The sequence below is a fragment of the Schistocerca gregaria genome, chromosome 3 (genome assembly GCF_023897955.1).
Source record: "Schistocerca gregaria isolate iqSchGreg1 chromosome 3, iqSchGreg1.2, whole genome shotgun sequence".
Lineage (NCBI taxonomy): Eukaryota > Metazoa > Arthropoda > Insecta > Orthoptera > Acrididae > Schistocerca > Schistocerca gregaria.
Window position 1 is genome coordinate 790,734,132 of NC_064922.1, and position 13,086 is coordinate 790,747,217.

Below are 13,086 nucleotides of genomic sequence, written 5' to 3' on the forward strand. Positions count from 1 at the left end.
GTCCTTACTTCGTACATTGGCACTTGACAGATGTTTTCAGCGTATACAGGCGATCCTCCTCTATCAGAACCCTTCTGTCCCCTATTCATCACTGTGACTAAAGTACCAGAACACCGACCGTCGTTATTATATCTATCACTATTAGGATATTGTACCTTTCATAGTCGACGAATCTATTAATGTGCTCTAGATAACTTCTTGCCAGCGGCCTTGCCGTAGTGGTAACACCGGTTCCCGTCAGATCACCGAAGTTAAGCGCTGTCGGGCTGGGCTAGTACTTGGATGGGTGACCATCCGGTCTGCCGAGCGCTGTTGGCAAGCGGGGTGCACTCAGCCCTTGTGAGGAAAACAGAGGAACTACTTGATTGAGAAGTAGATGCCCCGGTCTCGGAAACCGACATACGGCCGGGAGAGCGGTGTGCTGACCACATGCCCCTCCATATCCGCATCCAGTGACGCCTGTGGGCTGAGGATGACACGGCGGCCAGTCGGTTCCTTTGGGCCTTCATGGCTTGCGCGGGAAGAGTTTAGTTTGATAACTTCCTACTTTCTGCGAATATGAGCATACGCTAATGATAGTATCACCGTACTGTGATCACCGTAGTGGGTGTTTGGTACACAGTTCGCATATCTTCAAGGCAGCCTATTTCAGCTGGTTACATGCATTACCGCCATGACATTTCGATGCTTCGTTACGATCTTAACATCAGGGGGAATACGCCACCAATCGCCCATGATCAACGTTGTGGAGCTCACTTCCATTTCCTCTAAAACTCTTCTGAGTTCTGCAACCATCCTTATTGGGTGAAGTTGCGACAGTTTCACGCTAAAGGTCCGTCATAAATGCGCAGTATTTCGGAGCTATCTGAGAGGTGTCGACCTACACCCTCCCATGGGCTCTAACTAGATCTCTCTAGATATTTTTGAGATCCAGTCCTTGAGATCGTCGTTCACATGCTCGACCAAGCACGTTAGAAAGTTCGCTGGGACTTTTTTAAGGTTGAGAGACCAGTTTGTTCTGTTGTGGGGAACCTACTTGTTTCGTTACTATGCGAAGTCGGACTTGCTGGTAATCTTTGCGCCGTCTGAATGGTATCTTTGTTCTCTAATATACTAAGTTTTAAGTCTCAGTCGATCTGTTCGTAGTAATAGAGGAACAGCATACCCACCTTTCAAAGAAGTTGCAAGTCTCCTGTGGATTATGGCTTCCCGTCGCAATGAGCCAATGAGCACTATCTCCATGGTCCTACATGTGTGCTTCTATCGGATGATAGCTCGTAGTAAGTTGAACGACGTACCCCGATAGTGCTTGACAACGTCCGTGATGTAATGATCGCTGTTCAATGCTAATCGGATGAAGACTACACTACAGCGTTGGGAAACACTGCAACATCCTACGTCCAACCTGGACGTTTCACCGCGCGAATTTCACATCTTTGGCGACCTGAAGAAAGCCATGCGTATGCGTCTGTTTCAGTCGGAAGAGGAAGTGCAAAAGTGGGTGAAGTTGTGGATCCATCAGCGGCCGATTGCTTTCTAGGAAACAGGAACTGATCGTCTCGTCTCCCAGCGGGAGACGCGCGTGGTGGTTACTTTTGAGTGGAACCATTCCATGGACCCGTTGTGGCGGATGCTCGGTTTACATTTGACTGTCTCTGATACATCCCGTAGTTTTAACGTATTGGAGTGGACTTTACAATTAAATAGAACGAAGCCTCACAACTGAACAATGAACTTGTAAGGAAATTGTCATCTCACATATTCACACCAAGAATGACTTCACAAAACGGTGCGCATTCTGTTCAACCTTATCGTGAGGTTTTTGTAGCAACTAAATCCTGTATGGGTAAAATCAGAATGGTTTGAAACACAAACGTCGTCGCAAAACAAGCCAGGAAGTCACATGTGGAATGGATATCTCGCGGCTGCTTGACAAATAGATTTCTGTTAAGTACGAAAAAAACTTTGGAAGGTAGGAGACGAGGTACTGGCAGAATTGAAGCTGTGAGGGCCGGTCGTGAGTCGTGCTTAGGTAGCTCAGATGGTAGAGCACTTGCCCGCGAACGGCAAAGGTCCCGAGTTCGAGTTTCGATCCGGCACACAGTTTCAATCTGCCAGGAAGTTTCTCTTGAACACGCTGTACGTCTAGAAAGAGCACACACTGGATTTCCCCTTAAATAAATAACCATCGTCAAATGCTTTGAGCTGCAGTGCCGTACTTTTGAAGGAAATGACTCCGCGCAGTTGTAGATTAATTGCACCTGCTGAATTGGAGAACGTGAAATGCCTTGTTGTGTGATTGCTGTCTCGCTCATACACGTGTACGATAATAAACGAGCAACTTACAACTAACATGGAGGTAACATTTTAGTTTTAGTCCAAGTTTCTATGTTTACTGATGTGGATGGTATGGAAATGGAAACGAGCGTTTGGCGTCATTAAACGGGAGGTCCCTTGTGGGGCAGATCCGGCCGCCTTGGTGCAGTTCTCATTACATTCGACGCCACATTGGGCGACCTGCGCGCCGGATGGAGATGAAATGATGATTAAGACAGCACAACACCCAGTCCCTGACCGGAGAAAATCCCAGATCCAGCCGGGAATCGAAACCGGGCCCGTAGGACAGCAATCCGTCACGCTAACCACTCAGCTATCGGGGCGGACATGTGGATGGCATGATCTTGTGAAACTGGATGGATATTTTGAAAGATCTCGTATATTAAACAGATCCACAGTTCTACCTTTTCGGTATACCTTCTCATGCTTTTTTGGGATTACGTATTATATACAAAACCGAAGAATTAAGTAAACGATACAGAAGTTCTCCAGGACATCGGCCTTGATGGTACACTTGAAAAGCTGAAGTAGTGGAAGGAAAAAATGTGAAAAATACTGCTAGATAGAAAAATATCTAGTACATGTGGAAAGACGACGTTGATTTTGATCCGATGATGACATATGCCACTTGCGGGATAGTAAATGTACTGATAATGGCTGCAACGCCACCCGCCAACAGATAGCATAGTGCAGTAGGTACCAGACCGTCACCTCTGTCTACTCTTTAATAGGGAATGCTCACGGCCAGAAGGCTCAGTGTGGAGCAGACGTGTGAAACAAGCAGCCACCCATGCCATGTAGACGCATTTGTGCATCCTACAGCCAACTGAGTGGATTTGAAAGCAGTAGAATTGTGGCCTTCCGAATGGAGGGATGGTCCTTTTCCGAGAATTGGCGCGGAAGTAGGACGTGCTGTGTCAGTTGTGAAGCGATGCTGGTATGGTGAAAATTCTCGCGAACGCAGTCGAGGTGCTGGTCTCCACGCACCACAGGAGCCCACCATGGTAGTCGTGTCGTAAGGGCAGCAGTTGAAGTGTAGCTACCACAGCACAGATAAGAGGGCTTGTGAGCCCAAACGCGCCAACTCGAACTGTTGCGGACTAGTTATTAGCAGTAGGCTGTGGGCAAGCACACCTCTAGCCCGTCTTCCACTCATGCCACAGCAAGGACATGCACGGCTCGGTTGGTGCCGTCAGAGGATCACTTGGAAGATGGAACGGCGCGCCGTGCTCTTCAGCTATGAAAGCAGATTATGTCTGCACACAAGCGATGGTATTTTGCGCGTAGGACGTAAACCTGGCGAGCGCCGTCTCGTAGAGTGCATTCGTCCAAGACATACTGGTCCTACCCCAGGCCTTGTGGTCTGGGGTGTGATTTGCCACGACTCTCGTTCACCTTTGTTTTTCCTGGAGAGGACGATAACCAGCGCCCCGTATGTGTATAATTTTGTTAGACCCGTTCTTTCCCCTATGTTGCAATAGAAGGTGGTGTGTTGTTCAAGCTGGCCGTTGTAGCCAAGCGGCTCTAGGCGCTTCAGTCTAGAACCTCGCGGCTGCTGTGTTTGATCTCCATAGGTTAGTTAGGTTTAAGTACACTCCTGGAAATTGAAATAAGAACACCGTGAATTCATTGTCCCAGGAAGGGAAAATTTTATTGACACATTCCTGGGGTCAGATACATCACATGATCACACTGACAGAACCACAGGCACATAGACACAGGCAACAGAGCATGCACAATGTCGGCACTAGCACAGTGTATATCCACCTTTCGCAGCAATGCAGGCTGCTATTCTCCCATGGAGACGATCGTAGAGATGCTGGATGTAGTCCTGTGGAACGGCTTGCCATGCCATTTCCACCTGGCGCCTCAGTTGGACCAGCGTTCGTGCTGGACGTGCAGACCGCGTGAGACGACACTTCATCCAGTCTCAAACATGCTCAATGGGGGACAGATCCGGAGATCTTGCTGGCCAGGGTAGTTGACTTACACCTTCCAGAGCACGTTGGGTGGCACGGGATACTGAAACGTTCCCTTAGAAAAATTATACACGACTGTGCTTAAACTGAGACACAATATTTTTGTTAGCGCAGCGCAATCTGACTTTCAATAATCCATACAAAAGAATGGCCCTGACTAAAATTAACCTATACCTTTCAAAAATCACTTACCTCACAAAAAAATCTTCGTTACACGAACTACTGCAATACAGCGAGCACCACTACTGCCAGCTAAATAAAAGATTCAAACTACTGAAGGCACTAACTACTGATAGGCACAGTTAGCAAATGAAAGATTTTAATAGAGAACAAACAATGTATTTACCTTTATAGTCATAATATATATCTCAGTTCATGACACCAATTCTTACAGATTTCAAAACTCCGCCATCTCTCTCCCCACGTCCACCACTGCTGGCGGCTCATCTCCAACTGCGCAACGCTACGCGCTGTTAGCATCCAGCTGCCGCTGCTCAACACTACAATGGCAGACAACAATGCAAACTAAACACAGACTGCACACGGCACAGCCAGTGATTTTTATACAGAGCGCTACGTGGCGGCGGCGTTACCAATAAAAAAACCTAAACAGCTTACTTACAATACATGCGGACGTGCATTGTCCTGTTGGAACAGCAAGTTCCCTTGCCGGTCTAGGAATGGTAGAACGGTGGGTTCGATGACGGTTTGGATGTACCGTGCACTATTCAGTGTCCCCTCGACGATCACCAGAGGTGTACGGCCAGTGTAGGAGATCGCTCCCCACACCATGATGCCGGGTGTTGGCCCTGTGTGCCTCGGTCGTATGCAGTCCTGATTGTGACGCTCACCTGCATGGCGCCAAACACGCATACGACCATCATTGGCACCAAGGCAGAAGCGACTCTCATCGCTGAAGACGACACGTCTCCATTCGTCCCTCCATTCACGCCTGTCGCGACACCACTGGAGGCGGGCTGCACGATGTTGGGACGTGAGCGGAAGACGGCCTAACGGTGTGCGGGACCGTAGCCCAGCTTCATGGAGACGGTTGCGAATGGTCCTCGCCGATACCCCAGGAGCAACAGTGTCCCTAATTTGCTTGGAAGTGGCGGTGCGGTCCCCTACGGCACTGCGTAGGATCCTACGGTCTTGGCGTGCATCCGTGCGTCGCTGCGGTCCGGTCCCAGGTCGACGGGCACGTGCACCTTCCGCCGACCACTGGCCACAACATCGATGTACTGTGGAGACCTCACGCCCCACGTGCGGTACGTCCACCTGGCCTCCCGCATGCCCACTATACGCCCCCGCTCAAAGTCCGTCAACTGCAGATACGGTTCACGTCCACGCTGTCGCGGCATGCTACCAGTGTTAAAGACTGCGATGGAGCTCCGTACGCCACGGCAAACTGGCTGACACTGACGGCGGCGGTGCACAAATGCTGCACAGCTAGCGCCATTCGACGGCCAATACCGCGGTTCCTGGTGTGTCCGCTGTGCCGTGCGTGTGATCATTGCTTGTACAGCCCTCTCGCAGTGTCCGGAGCAAGTATGGTGGGTCTGACACACCGGTGTCAATGTGTTCTTTTTTCCATTTCCAGGAGTGTAGTTCTAAGTTCTAGGGAGTGATGACCTCACATGTTAAGTCCCATAGCGCTCAGAGCCGTCTGACCCATTTTTGTGTCGTTCAAACAGAATAATGCTCGTTCACTCACTACCCGTGAAACTCAACGTACTCTTCAAGACGTGCAGTTTCCGTGGCCAGCACGATCTCCGGACTTGTCTCGAAGCGAGTACGTGTGGTGTATGATGAGACGAGAAGTGACTCGTGCGACTTCACAGCCAACAACTCTTACAGAACTATTTGAACAGGTCGAGAAGGCGTGCACAGTATTCGCCATCTGTACGCCCGACTCGATGCCAGAGTCAGCGCCCGCATGGCAGCCCATTGTGGCTACACCAAGTAGTAATAGGAGTGTTTCAGAGTAGTTCGATACCCGGTACTTCAAATCGCTTTTGTTATTAGTCTTTAAATGCAGTCATCTCATGCACTCTATGTGCACTGTTGGGACAATAAATTTTGAGGGATTTGGACACATCTAAAAGGGTGTACTAATTTTTTTCCGGTAGTGTAAATGCCTAGAGATATATTTTTCCTGGTATTTTATGGATCTGGAAAGAAAATATGGAAATGAAATGAACATTTTCAGCGTGAACGGAAAAAATAAAAGGATATTGCGAATATCAGGGATGTCACATGGGACTCATGGCAGGGTATGTGTAGGATGAACTAGCTAGAACTGTGAGGAAGAGATTCTCAGCCGATTCTTCGCGTCAATTAAAACTTTTCTATTGAGGGTTGGATAACACTTAGGCGGTTTTTTATTCTACAGATTTTTATTTGTATGAACTAGTTTTCGGCTTATTATGCCATCTTCAGATAACTGCTTGCTGTTGTTTACAAGGAGCTTGTGCTCTTACGAACCAAACATTCTGGACTAAGATACAACGCACTTACACACGATTTTTAGTTGTGGTATTGTCTTTGGAATTGTCAAACGGGTCTTTTGACTTTTTGTTCTACATAACTGTTCTTTAACATAAAAAAATCACATCTCATGGTTTGTCAGTACCATGTATGACAACAATTAGAATTATTTAGAATACACATTATTACATATTTACAATTTTATTGGTATTTGTTGTGAACAGTTTTACTGGACATTAATTGTTGGTTGTACAACAGCGATGTTTTCTTTGGCGGATTAGAAAATTGTGCATTAATGTAAACCAAATATTACATTGTTACAGTTAGGAATGTAAACACATAACGGATATTACAATATATTGGGGTGTGAAGTGCTACATATAGCCAACAAAAGCAGAAACGTCAGCCTACTAGAAGCACTTAAAATTAACAAACCCTTAGCCCTAAATCCCCAGCTGGTATTAAATGACCAATTGCAACTGAGCACATCACCACTGTTAAACTTCTCACAATAAAGTAAACCTGCTACTAACCTCAAAGTGTCCCAACAGTAAAGAAACTCACACTCCAATATAATGTAATATCCCTTATGTGTTTACATTCCTAACTGTAACTCAACTGTAACGATGTAATATTTGGTATATATTAATGCACAATTTTCTAATAACAAAATGTAACCGCCAAAGAAAACATCGCTATTGTACAACCAGCATTTAATGTCCAGTGAAACTGTTCACAACAAATACAACAAAAAAATTGTAAATTTGTAATAATGTGTATTCTAAATAATTCTAATTGTTGTCATACATGTTAACTGACACACAATGAAATGTGATTTTTTTTATGTTAAAGAACTGTTTTGCAGAACAAAAAGTCAAAAGACGCGTTTGACAATTCCAAAGACAATGCCAGAACTAAAATTCGTATGTAAGTCCATTGTATCTTAGTCCAGAATGTTTGGTCCGTAAGAACACAAGCTCCTTGCAAACAATAGCCAGTAGTTATCTGAAGATGACCTAATAAGGCGAGAACTAGATCATACAAATAAAAATCAGTAGAACAAGAAACTGCCTAAGTGTTATTCAACCCTCAATATGGAACTGTTCTATCAAGAAGCGACGGAAGAATACCTAAATAAAACTGTCCTAGTTTAATCTGAAGCCATACAGCCCTGTCTGATGGCAACAGAATTCGTTGTTTTAGCAACACGGCAGAACCTGCACAACGCGTGTGACTACTCCTATACACATTTACATTTACACAGTGCTTTGTCTTTATTCCGAGAGAACATAAGAGTGTCGAATAAAAGGAAATATAATGAATACCTAAAAAAATTAAAAAATAACGTCTACTTTAGATCACGGGTTGCAGTGAGGACAGTACTTCATTCAGTATTGTACGTTCTACTGTATCTAAGAAGATTGAATGAACAAACAAAGCCTTGTTAATAACAGAGCCGCGAGGTTTCTCAATATCATTTTACATGTTCATTAGATTTCCTCTTACGCAACTGGGAACCTACAATACACCAGCGACAGAAAGAATAGAATAGCAGGCCTGCGACCGAGCTGTGGTTAAAAGCAAATTAACATACTTAATGGAGAGCAGAAACGAAAGCTTCGCTCTTGGCCTTTTTTACCTCTAGCTAATTGCGTTCTTCCACACGTTATAAGCCAAGTCTCTCGCCTGTGTAAGATGTTAAGTGTTACGCAAAGCTGTCGGGACATACAGGCGGAACCCTTCAATCAGTGACACCTGGAATTGACGTCCGAACTACTCTAATGGAATGTTGAGAAACAGGCTTCCTGTGTGCAGGGAAAGAACCAAAAAAACAAAACAGACATGTTAAAATCGTTTATAGAGAGCGAAAAATGTAAAAACTATTATACAGTAAAAAAGGGATTTCGCAGACCGTATTTTTCATAACGTAGTTGTCGTCCACCGTTGGATAAACGACTGATTTTGTTTCATGACTTCATTTACCCAGATTCTGTAAGATCGTCGTATCCATGCTTTCGCATACCTTGGAATCTGCAAAGAACTTATTTTGTTGGAGACATTATCGTACATTTACTCACATTTAAGGATAGCTATCATTCATTACTACAAATGGCAATTTTATACAAGGCTCTCCGCATTTCCTTCCAGTGGTCGGAGAACGATACTTTCCTGTGGAGCAGAGCATCATCAGTGCTGCTCTCCCTACCTGATGAACCGTTTATGTAGTAGGTGTACTCGGAAAATAAACAAACTTTATTAGTAATTTTACAGTTTATTGGTTTTCGTTCCCTCCTAAGAACTCCCCCCTCCGATTCACACACTTTTCCCAGCGGTGTTTCCATTTCTCGAAGCCGTCCTGGAAAGCTTTACTTGAGATGGCCTTCAAGTCCGTCATGGATGTGATGAAAAACCCAAAACAGTGACCTTTCTGCACTGATTTTAATTTCGGTATTAATAAAAAATTACGGGAAGGCAGGTCAGACGAATAACGGGGCTGCGGGAGGATAATCATCTCATTCTTGGGTTGATGAAGTTGTGTGCGGGAGCATTGTCGTAGCGCAAGAACAATTTGTCTCGCCGCAACTCTGGTCTCTCTTCGCGAATTGCAAAACGCCTTGACTGTTTCACCGTTCCTGAACGTGTAAGTCGTCAGTTGAAGTGGAAGCGCCTTCCTGATCGACTACCACTTTTAAATCGTGAAAACCATTTGTAACATTGCGCACGATCTAGAGCATCATCTCCGTAAACTTGATTCAAAACTAACACCTTTCTGTGTAAGTATTCCTCAGTTCCACGCAAAATTATACATTGCATCTTTGCTCCAGGAAACAGTACGTTTTGAAAACCGCCACTAATACCTTGTGCTCGAATAACAATATCTCGACAACTAAACGAAATATTAAATACCTCAAAGTCAGGCGGTTACAATGGAGGTAATGCGCAAGGCAGTGCTGCCTACCCTATATCACTAAATATCTCCGTTGTCGCGTAATTCAAATCTTCGGTTACTTTCTGAACAGACCACAAGAGACTGCGAGGTCTTGACTGATCTTCCTTGGGGAACCGGATATAACTGCAACATTGTTGTTACTCGTAGTTAACGATGTGGTCCAGTGTCGAACGCCTTTTGTAAATCCAGGAAGGCGGATCACCTATTCATCCTATGTACCGCTTGCAAAACTAAGTGTAGGAATAAAATAAGCTGTGTTCTAGTCGAGCAATTTATCCTGAACCTGAGCTTCTTTTCTCTCCTTAATGTTGGAGCACGGAACTTGCTCGAGGATCCTGCATCAGACGGATGTCAACTATAGTGTTCTGTAACTCTATGCATCCGTCACTTTACCCTGTTTGTAAAAACCAGTGATAAGCGCTCTTTTCCAGTCGCGCAGGAGTATACGCTTTGTAAGAAATTCCTGGTATTGTAAGCTGAAAGGAGGCAGTATACTGAGTTTAAAATCGAAACGGAACACCGTCAAGATCTGGTACCTTGTTCTCTTTAAGTAATCTTAAATGTTTTGCGATTCGGATGTGTTAATATAACTGTTCTTTATTTGTGAGTCTGTGTGGTGCTCAGACATTGGGACAATAAAAGCCTCATTCGTAAATACATTTTTAAATGCGGAATTTAATGCTCCTGCTCTTTTTTTGTTGTCGCCAGTTTCAACACCACACTGATCCACGGAATATTAAATTGAAGGTTTGGATCTGTTCATTGACTTTACAAATGAGTAGAACTCGTTATTTTCTGATAGGTCTTTCGTTAGGCATCTGACAGTGGAAATTTTTATAAACTTCCCGAACATTCTTTTTTATGGCAGAATTTGCTATGCACTATTCTTGATTTATTGTTTCTGCAGTTTCGTTTTGTAGTGAGAGGTTAATATTATCAGTTTCTGTGATATTTTCCGAATAAAATCGTTATACCTAGAGGGTAGGCCATCCTTTATTACTTTAATTAGTACATTTTTATATAGATCACCCTTTATAATGTTTTTAAGCTTTAACGACAGTGTTGTGTGTTTGTCGAATTCGAACTAAATGTTTCTATTTCGTCTTTTAGATTCGTCATCAAAATTTAGTTGAGTTCAGAGGCATATGAAAAGAACGGGAAAGAAGCTTTTCAACGATAGAGTTGTGAAACGTGCTGTTTTCATGCGCTGAGATATTTTAAGAAACTTTTTTCAGTAACCGACATTACAAAACATTCCGAAGAATATATAACTTCGCGTTAATTCAATGATCGCGAGGAGAATGCACGTCCCAATGACGATGGCGTAAATTTCTTCTTTTACAGGCGCAGAGAGGTGCAAACTAGTTGATTTATCTGAAGTTTAGATATTTAGTTACCTTAAATCTCCCATCATCAATATAATTTAATGTGGGGTTGTATAAAACAAACGAGTATGTTGGCTAATGTCGTTGTTCGATGTTGCGTGGCCGTTCAGTAGGAAACAGTTATTACGCAAAGGGGTTCGCTCTTGGTTTAAGGAAGAGTTAACGAGAGAACACGAATAGTGTTCGGTCGTTTTATTATCGAATGATCCGCCTCCAACTCCTCGCTTTTGACCTCTGAAAATTATTAGGACACAATAAAAATTACTTCCATGACAAGGAGATAAGGGAGATGATTAATCTGTTAAATAATTAAGACGACTACGTATAATAAATGAAGTGATTATTTTCCAGCAAACAGAGAGAACGAAACTTACATCTGATCTATGAGAGCTAACTCAGGCGAAATGTACAAATGTAATTATATGATATCTGAAGATCAAACTCTTCATTTGTTACCAGCGATTTAAAACAGACGTTTAACAAAATTTCAGAAGCTTCGTCGTGAGTAAAATGATTGCTGTGACTACAAAAGAAAGGAAATTCCTTAGAGAATACGCTTCTAAATCCACTGTCCTCTCTTTACCCACAGGATTGATGTCATTTAAAAAAAAGGAAATATTGCTACAAAGTAATCGTGTGGAAGCTTTGTGAGAGATGGGCGCTGTATTTGTTATATGCTGATCAAAAGGTAATAATAGGAGACATAAGTTTTTCGTTGATCGTTTTCCTATTTACTTCTGGCTTCATTACCTCCCATTGTGCATCATTTCGTGACTGCAGGACAATATCCATTAACCTGTGTCCTATTCAAAAACCACTATGCACTTCAGAGTAAAGCTTGATCCGTTGTCTTCGGTAAATCGCAACTGTTTTCTTTATTCCCACTAGCGATCCAGTAACTCTTTCACATTTTCAATACTATACATGCTTCCCTAATCCCTACCGATTTCTATTTTGTTTCCTGCTTCTAACCGTTAATTTTTATTGCTCTTCCCCAGAAGAAGTTCTCCAGATTTAATTTATTCTTTACTGCAACTATGCAATCCTGTCACATGTCTTATTCGCAAAAAGCTAATAAGGAAATTACTTAAGACAGTGTTAAATAGATATTCCTAAACTACCACATATTGTTTAATATATCTGTTATTATTATTGTTATGACTATTACCTACTGTCCTTGTTCTACACACGTTGTAATGTTAACTTACCAAGGATGCATAGTTAGATATACGATTACTATATCGTTAGAAGTGCCCTGGATTTAAATAAAAATATATGCATTTCTCTCCAAGAGGTCGCTTTGGCCCCAAAAATGCGTCAGTATGGTAACACGATGGGATTGAAGAACGAAAATATGAAGTACCAGGACAGCTGCTTCTCTCGGGAGACAGAGTTTCCTGTCTTATTTAAAGCAGTATATGTCTGGGAAACGTTTAGAGTCGAATGAAGAGACTGAAGAGGTGAAAGGCAGCTGTATAGAAGGCTATTTTCCAGACCTAGTAGACCTACATTTCAAAATTGGAATACGCTCGCAGGATAAATGTCGTGGAAAATGCAGTGATCTAAACGAATAATAAGTGCGAAACCGAAGCATCTTTTCCAACAAAAAAAGTATTTCTCTGCACGACCCAATATTTATTTCGCCGTCTGTGTATTTAAACACTCGTGGTGTCCTTTGCAGTAACCATAGGTTCTTGAGAGTTAATGCCCCGCGTAGCATAATACCGCCGTCACTGTCTGAGTGTACTCCCGAAGATAGCAGTCCTCGGCAGAACCATGGACCATGGATCAAGGGCATGATTGCTGTCACCAGGTAGCTCATTTCCAATGCCCGACGACTCAGTTACGACGACTCCATGTCCGCTGGAGGCGCTGACGGGGTGAACACTGACAAATAGGCTATTGTGTACCTGGACTGTACATGATTTAATGAAGGTTTACGCAGCAG

General features: G+C 43.6%; 1 pseudogene; it reads left to right on the forward strand.

Annotated features, from left to right (window-relative positions):
• Positions 1-200: 200 nt before the first annotated feature.
• On the forward strand, positions 201-318 carry LOC126356525 (5S ribosomal RNA; annotated as a pseudogene).
• The last annotated feature ends 12,768 nt before the right edge of the window (positions 319-13,086 follow it).